Genomic DNA, 10015 nt, shown 5'->3' with positions numbered 1-10015 from the left:
GACTAGACTATAGACTAGACTATAGACTAGACTATAGACTAGACTATAGACTAGACTATAGACTAGACTAGACTATAGACAAGACTATAGACAAGACTATAGACTAGACTATAGACTAGACTATAGACTAGACTATAGACTAGACTATAGACTAGACTATAGACTAGACTATAGACTAGACTATAGACTAGACTATAGACTAGACTGTGGAAGTGGAAGTGGGAAGACATATCAGCTGCGATATGTCTACACGCCTCTGGCCCTAGAGCTTACAGACACTTGTACATAAAAGGGTTTCCACTACCTCATGAAAGAACTTTGCAGCGTTGGTGTCGCAAAGTTAATATAACAGAAGGCATTATAAGACCAGCAATTGATTTCATGCGGCACATTTCCGATTTGGAAGCTGAAGACAAAGTGTGTGTGCTGGCATTTGATGAAATGAAGGTAGTGGAAACCTTTGAATACGATGCTGATAGGAACAAGGTACGCACGCCAGCAAATTATGTACAAGTGGTAATGGCGAGGGGCCTACGAAAATCTTGGAAACAACCTATTTATTTTGATTATGATCGGCAAATGACAAAGGAGCTCTTATTTGAGCTAATTTCTGAGCAGGTTTTCCTGTCGTAGCGGTGGTTTGCGACATGGGTCCTACGAACCGTAAGTTGTGGAGAGAGTTGGGTGTTACTACAGGTAAGCTTTTTTAAAGAATATATACAAAGAAATTAAAGATTTTCAATATTTATATAATCTTTTTGTCCAGTCGAATCTTATTGACATTGATTACAATGTCAATTTACACTTTTACGAGGCTCACACACAAACACATCGGAATTTTTGCCATAATCGGTAAATTTGGTAATTAAAATTTTTCGTTAATATACGATTTTAAGATTAGATTTTAATATTTTAAATTTAAAAGTTAGATTTAGTTAAAAGCCTTTAAGATTTTTAGATGTAAGATTTCTTCTCTTCAACATTTGATTTTTCCCAAAACCATGTTGTTTAATCAAAAACATTTCTAATGTTTGTACATATAAGTTAATTACGGCTTAATAGTAATATTTTGCATTTAAAGTTCATAATTATAAGTTTGTCATTTCGAATTCGATTTTTCACTAAATTACAGATTAATAATAATTTAATTTTAAGCTTCGTATATATAAGTTTATTCATTTCATTTGAGCTAATTTCTGAGCAGGTTTTCCTGTCGTAGCGGTGGTTTGCGACATGGGTCCTACGAACCGTAAGTTGTGGAGAGAGTTGGGTGTTACTACAGGTAAGCTTTTTTAAAGAATATATACAAAGAAATTAAAGATTTTCAATATTTATATAATCTTTTTGTCCAGTCGAATCTTATTGACATTGATTACAATGACAATTTACACTTTTACGAGGCTCACACACAAACACATCGGAATTTTTGCCATAATCTGTAAATTTGGTAATTAAAATTTTTCGTTAATATACGATTTTAAGATTAGATTTTAATATTTTAAATTTAAAAGTTAGATTTAGTTAAAAGCCTTTAAGATTTTTAGATGTAAGATTTCTTCTCTTCAACATTTGATTTTTCCCAAAATCATGTTGTTTAATCAAAAACATTTCTAATGTTTGTACATATAAGTTAATTACGGCTTAATAGTAATATTTTGCATTTAAAGTTCATAATTATAAGTTTGTCATTTCGAATTCGATTTTTCACTAAATTACAGATTAATAATAATTTAATTTTAAGCTTTGTATATATAAGTTTATTCATTTCAAATTTAAGTTACTATAAAATTATATTTGCGATTAATGGTTTTAATATTTAGTTTATTCATTTCAAATTTAAGTTACTATAAAATTATATTTGCGATTAATGGTTTTAATATTTAGTGCAGATTATAAGATTATAACTCGTTTATAAAATTAAATTTAAAAAATCTTAAAGCATATATAAAATAAACCAATTACTTCTACAGATAGGCCGTGGTTCCCTAACCCAACAAATGCTGGCGATAAAGTTTTCGCTTTCGCCGACGCCCCCACCTTTTGAAGTTGGTTAGAAATCACTTCATCGACACGGGTTTAGTGATTAATGAGAAGCTTTTAACTCCGTGGAGTTAATCACTAAACCCGTGTCGATGAAGTTATTTCTAACCAACTTCAAAAGGTGGGGGCGTCGGCGAAAGCGTGAAGCATATATATATATATATGCTTCACGAATATGTTGAGGAAAGGTTCAAGATGACTTACATATGCACCAGTCGTTTAAACCAAGATGTGTTGGAACACTTCTTTGGTGCACTTCGCAGCAAAGGGGGTTTGAATGATCATCCCTCCCCAAAAGATTTTAAATATGGGATGAGAAAATACATCTTGGGTATGTTTTAAATTGTTTGTATTTTATATATCATTATTATATTAATTTACTCTTGTAATATTTACAGCCAGAAATACTGAGCATCTTAGTGGTACCGGTAACGTGGGTTACGACACAACGGAATGGCTCAGCACTTCAGATTCTCAAAAATCTTTTATTGAAAGCGGATTAAAAATTCAGAACGACCCAGTTGAAATAGACGAAATTTTGGAAGAACCCCAAACAAATGCACTTGACGACTTAGGTGGATCGAATTTTGACGATATGGGTACTCTCCAAGTGGATGCTTTGGAATATATAGCTGGCTACATTATCAGAAAGCAGAAACTTGGAGAGTACGAATCTCGTGAAAATTCGTATACTTGGGTCGATCAAGTGTCAAAAGGTATGCTAATAAAGCCATCTTCGGAGTTCATGGAGATACTGAAGAAACTGGAAGCAATATTTTATTCCGTAAATGGCTTAGAAATATCGCATTGCGACAACATCCATCGAAGTCTAGTTGAACGAAGCATCAGCGTTGACCTTCCGTCACATATTAAAGCGTTTTTCTTTAAATGTCGGATTTATTTCCGAATTCGACATTTAAATCAACGGCTTAAAAAACAAAAACTAAAGCAGAAGAAAATCAGCAAAAAGATGCTTAAAATCAAGCTTTAATAATTTAAAGTAAGTCATTAATCATATATATAAATATAATACATACAAACAAACAACTCATCCAAAAAATTTATCATAACAATTTCTCTTTTATTTTTTTTTTTTTCCGGGTTTTAATTAGGATGGCGGTACATTAAGCACTCATATTGCCAAGTTATCACACGTTTGTCCAGAGAAAACCCCACCAACCGACCTATACCTTCATATAGGAAGTTGGAGCATCCGGACTTAATTTCATCAAAAGTATTAATGGTCTCCACCAGAAAAAAGTTTTAGAGTTTTAATGGTCTCCACCAGTAAATATTTGAGTTTAAATGGTCTCCACCAGGTTATATCGTGAGTATTTTATGGTCTCCACCAGTCAAATACATAACCTCACTCTGAGGTAAAACGAAAGCACGCGTTTAATGAAGACAACGCATAACTTAGAACAGTTATACGAAGTAGTGCATTAAATTAGTGCGGGGTGAGAAGTAATTCTGTCGAAAGCCCAGCAACAAGCACAAGCCTGACCGTCCTTAAGAAATAAAAACGATGACGTGAGAGTTGTTCCCCAACTCAGACCTGAATTACAACTGTCTTTTATTTTCATGTTCATCTAAACTAAGTTATCGTACCCCTTTCCCACATAATCACGTTTCCCAACTGTGTAAAAGTAAAAGGTATAAATGTTTGTTATAAATTATTTGCTATTTTTAAAACATTAATTTTATTGCAGTAATTTCCACCACCCATCATACTTTATTGGATTACTGTTGTTGCTGAAAGGTTTGCATTTAGCAACATTAAACTCCCGCCCCCTCACTTGATCACGTTTTGTGTATAGCTTCTATTCAACGTAACAAGTCCAATTTTTATAGAAATTAAGATTTCTATGCAGACTTAAGGTGAAATCAAGGCGAATTTAGATAAGGTGGTGTTATACAATCAGCTGATAATTTTTTTCTTAATTCGCCTGGTTTACGTAGCTGTCAAAGTTTGTTATTGTTTACATTTTTATATTTAAAAATTTCCGTTAAACGGAGAAAAACTCCGTTAATATTTTGAATTATTTACGTAAAAAATCTAAAAATACCAAGCATCTCGTAAACAAATATCATTTTATTTAAATAATGGCATAATTGGTATGTATACAAATATGTTATTTACGAAAAATATTTTTTCTATTAAATGTTAACATAGCAAACAATATTGTTTTATATTTTATATTAACGTTGTGTAGATAACGTGATTAACTAAAAAAAATCTCTTCTGGAACACTTTATATACAGAAACACATATGAAGAATTTAGCCGAACAGCGGCAGCTTTTACATATGGCTTAATTTTGAAATCTATTAAATGTTAACAAATTAAACAATATTGTTTTATATATACACTATGTATATAAAGAGATTAACTAAAAAAGTCTGTTCCGGAACGCTTTATATAACAAAACCCATATGAGGTATTTACCCGTCCGGCGGCTGCTACATTATGGCCAAATATTGAAAATTACTCCGCCGGAGTAGAATTATCCATTCGCAACAAATATTCATTCATTCGTAATATAATAGTTTCATAAATATGTACTTTTTTATGTTTATTTTTCACAAAAAAATAAGTTTTACTTAACTTCAGGCACTCACTTAAATTTTGCAAATTAATCTGCCGGAATAGAATTTTTCGTTTGAAACAAACATTATTCAATTCAGAATATATTTTCCTTACAAATTTTAATATCTTTATTTTTTAATAAAATATAAACTTTTTACAAAAATTTTTCATTAAATGAATTCGCCGTACTTATGGTTTTTGACATCTACGTAAACCAAATGCAAAAACAAAATACATGTAAAATGTTGTTGTTGCAGAACTGCCACCACCTTATCTGAATTCGCCTTGGGTGAAATCAATTCATCAGCTGATCACACATTTTTATACCCACCATCAAAAAAGATGGGTGGTACATTCCGTTTGTAACACATCGAAATGTTGGTCATAGACCCACAAAAGTATATATATTCTGGGTCCTTATTAAATTCTAAGATGATCTAGCTATGTCTGTCTGTTGTCATTCCGAACGGAATGAGCTAGAGGACTGAAATTTTTCACAAATATTTTCTATAGGTAAAGTTTGTTTGGTATTGAAATTGGGCAATATCGGGCCACGTTTTTGGATAGCCCCCATATAAGTGGATACCCGAAAACAAGCTTTAACGGGCATATCTGTTTTAAAAGTACGAGTATAGCAATGAAATTCGACACAAATAAGTTTCATATGAACCAAAATCTCCCTACCAAATTTTATGAGGATCGGTCTGTAATTGACCCTACCACCCTAATGAGGTCCCCTTCATAAAGTGACCGTAACGGTTATTACTGGTATAAAAATACGAATATAGTGACACATAAGTTTCTCACTACCCATCCCCCATACAAGGTCCCCTTCAGAAAATGACTATAACGCTCATTACTAGCTTAAAAATACGAGTATAGCGATGCAATTCGACACACACAAGTTTCATGTGAGCCAAATTCTCTTTATCAAGTTTTACGTGGATCAGTCCAAAGTTGATCCTACCCCCCATAAAAGGTCCCCTTCAAAAAATTACTTTAACGATCATTACTGGCTTAAAAATACGAGTATATCAATGAAAGTTGATATAAGTAAATCTCTTACGAGCCAAAACCTCTCTACAAAATTTTATGTGGATCGGCCCATAATTTAACTTTTTTTTATTTTTAGGCAGCATTATGTTTTTTTCTTTATAGTTCTGTAGGGTCCAGTCCTGGTAATGATAATCCAGTGGTAGTGGTGGTTCTGTTTTGTTAAATTTCATTTTTGTTATTATTTATTATTTGCACACAAATGTTTTTGTTTATTTTTGCTCAGCTGTTTATTACTGGAAGTCCATTATGGAAAATGAGCTTTTGCATTCAGAGTTGAAAAGAATAGAAACAAGGTTGATTTTATAGGTAGATTTGTAGTTTATACGAATGAAGAGAAAAGTTAAACGATTTTTCTCTGCGAAATAGCTTGTAATGAGTTCAAGGCCATAGGAAATAAGTTAATGACCCGATGTAATCGTGAAAACTGCTTGTATGGTAATGTTATTTTTCGGTACTAGTTTTGTTGTTCTGTAACAACTAAACGTTTTTTTCTCTGTTATACGAAACAATTTTTTGAAACATTAGGATCACTAATATAGAAAACTTCAAGCAGTGAACCAAGTTGAAAGTTTAAATATTAAATTTTTTTAACTATCAAATTTTATATTGAAAAGCATAGTGAAACATTTGAATTGATTTTATTATTTACATTTTATGATTTGTGGCTACAAAATAAGAGAAGGAAGTAAGTTTTGATATTAAAACAAGTAAGAGTGCTATATTCGGCTGTGCCGAATCTTATATGCCCTTCACCATAGTGTATTTAATAAATATCAATTTCATAAAATTTTAATTTATTTCATTTTTCCGTTTATATCATTATTATAGCAATAGCAAAACAAAATGAACAACACAACGCTAAACGAAATAACCACACAAAAAACAAAATACACAAGGCAGTAAAACCAACAGCATCCATACATACGAAACGAAATACACAACAAGTAAGAGTGCTATATTCGCCTTTGCCGAATCTTATATACCCTTCGCCATAGTGTATTTAATAAATATAAATTTCATAAAATTTAAATGTACATATTTCATTTTCCCGATTATATCATTATTATAGCAATAGCAAAACAAAATGAACAACAACAACGCTAAACGAAATAACCACACAAAAAACAAAATACACAAGGCAGTAAAACCAACAGCATCCAAACATACGAAAGGAAGTACTTAAAAAAATACACAATGCAATGAAACCAACAGAGATCCAAACATACGAAACTGAATACGCCAAGAAACAAAAACAATATACACAAGGCAATGAAACACACAGCTATCCAAGCATACAAAACGAAATATTCAAAAAAAAAAAAAAAAAAAAATACACAACGCAATGAAACCAAGTAAAGTAAGTAAGTAAAAATGTTTATTGAGTCTTTTCTTCTTTCAATTACAATGATTTTTTTTTACTAAACGATAGAATAATATTATTCTTAGAACTATTTACATCTTGCTCTAATAAAATTTAATAATGAAAAAGCAACTTGCTAGACAGAGAAATACAATACTAAAAAGTATTTTTACATTTAATATTAAACATATGCTTGCTCCCGGCATAACCATTAACGTACAGAGTTATATTCTGTATATAAAAAACTACAAATAGGCAACACTTAAAACTAAATAAAAAACAGATAAATTACGGTATCTTAACTGAGATTAACACTGAGTAAAACGAACTGTCCAATTTAAAAGGTGAACAAATATAAAAAATCACAAGTCGGTAGACCTAATACTGAGTATCAAATCATAATTAACAGTTAAAATCACAGTTTCATAGACTAGAAACAAAATTAAAAATACAAAATTGTATTAAATAATAAACATTAACAACGAAAAATTATCACAGTGATGCGTCAATTAATAACAATTCCCTAGCCTCTGTGCGAGCCGGGGGAAGTCCTCGCGTAGAATTCAGGGATGACATGCGCATCCAATCCATTCGTGCCCGGAGCACCTAGAATACCAATTGGGGAGAGGTATGTTACACCAGACCAATCCACGTTTCGTTCCATCTCGAAAATTTCATTCATTAGATTGTTTTCATGTGTGGCCAGGTTATCCACAAATTTCCTTTGTAGGGACATTGCATAATTACAAAAAGGCACAACCTCTGATTTCTCATAGATATAAGAGTTGGAATAACGCTTCGTTTGGCTTGCAAAATTCTTGTTTATACATTTTCTCAGGATCCTTCTCTCGAATACCTCCAATTCTTTTGCCACTATTGGTGAAATAGTAAACCAGATCGGAAATGCGTATACCAAGGCGGACCTGATTGCCACTTTATATAGTAATAACTTTGTATTACTCGGAAGATATTTACTGTTAAACAGACTGGTGAACATGCAAGCAATTCTTTTGGCCTTCGTAAGAATTGTTCTGGCGTGATTGTTAAATTTGTGTAGTTTATCAAAACTAACACCCAAGTATTTTATAGATGATTTAAATTGTATTTCAATTTCGTCAATGTAAAGATATAGAATCTTGCTTTCTGGAACCACATATCTCGCACATTTTCCAGAGGCATTTCGAATACAGATGGCCTCAGATTTAGATACATTAATCCTAATACCCCATTTCTTATAGTAGTTACAAATTTCCTCCAGGTGAGATGCAGCTTTAAGAAGTGCGCGGTGTGGAGATTCATCATGTGAGTACAACAGACAGTCGTCAGCATATAGTATTGCAGTAGAGTTACTTGTCAGATGGGGAAAATCGTAAAGAAATATATTAAATAACATAGGCGCCAGGACACTCCCCTGGTGGACTCCAGATTTCACACATCCATAGTCGGAAAGACAATTTTTTATCTGAACTCTGAATGAACGGTTCAAGAAATAATTTTGGAATAATTTTATCAAAAAAGGGTCAACTTCCAGCTCAATCAGTTTGTATAAGATACCCCTGTGGAAGGCAGTGTCAAATGCTTTCTCAATATCGAGTGAAATTGCCACCGTACAAGATTTTCCCCGCAGATGTCGCACGATGTCATCATGAAATTTCAAAAGCGCGTGTTGTGTTGAGTGATAACGTTGGAATCCAAATTGGTATGATGAAATTGGGTTAATAATAAACTCACTTTCCAATTTTGCCTTTAGTATGTGTTCAAAAATTTTTCCTATGTTAGACAAGAGAGATATAGGACGAAAATCATTCACATTGTTACTATCCCCTTTTTTTTTAAGTGGAATAATTTTTGCAGATTTCCATACATCTGGAAAATAGCAGTTATTGAGACAATTATTAAAAATGATGACCAGCAGCTGTATTACACGATCAGGAAACCTTCTAATTAAGAAATTGGACACACCATCAAAGCCAGAAGATTTTTTATTGTTCAGCCCATTAATTATACTTTCAACCTTTTGCACGCTCGTAAAGTGGTAATCATCGTCATTGTCCAAAGAATTAAACAAAATGTTGAACTGATAAATATGCGGTAACGCATTATTTGTATATGAAGTGATACGCTGGTCTAAGTCATCAATAGTGAATTGGGGGATAACTTCCCTGTAGATGTCACAGTAGTAATCCTTAAAATGATCAGCTATCTCCCTCTCATTTATGACAGTTTGGTTATCAGCAGTGATCTGTTGGCAAAATGGCGATTTTTCCCTTCCAACAATTTGGTACACCCGTCTAAAAGCATCCGGACCAGGTTTTATCTTCTCCAGTATACCATTAAACCTGTCGGCTTGCTCTATATTAACCAGTTCTCTAATTATATTCTTTAGAAGCTGAATTTGTTTTGATATTATATTATATTGGTGACTGCATCTATTACCCGTACGGTGAAATATTTTTTTAAGGTCTTTTTGCCATTTGTGTTTGATTTTAAAAAATTTACGTATATTATCAGAAGTAGGGATCTTACAGTTTGACTGTATAATTCTTTCTGAATGAGCATTGTGGATATGAGAAAGATTCGCATTAAATTGTTCAATTAATATATCCAATTCCATGTTTGACAGGTTTATGTACTTGGAGGGCATAATATCATTGGCCGAAATTTCAAGGTCGTTTCGAAATCGACTCCAATTTGTGTTTTTATACGACGTAAAATGACGTGGGTTATTTAGGATAATTTGCCCCCATTGTAAATCTATTTCCAATTTCAATGGAAAGTGGTCCGAGAATGTTGGGCAACTATATATTTTAAGGTTAGAAATTCCAGAGCCTGTAAAATGCGGACTAAGTAGGAAATGATCCAAATAGGACGGACCATTTGGGTAGGACGGTCCAGCATCACAAATACGTGAAACATCCAAAGAGTGGTCAAGTAGCCAGTTATTTAAAACTCTACCATTGCAGTTTTCCAATG

Source organism: Lucilia sericata, unplaced genomic scaffold (assembly GCF_015586225.1).
Source record: "Lucilia sericata isolate MDLA Ls3-8-SP2 unplaced genomic scaffold, ASM1558622v1 Contig000033F_arrow, whole genome shotgun sequence".
NCBI classification, from domain to species: domain Eukaryota; kingdom Metazoa; phylum Arthropoda; class Insecta; order Diptera; family Calliphoridae; genus Lucilia; species Lucilia sericata.
This window is presented reverse-complemented; position numbering follows the sequence as displayed.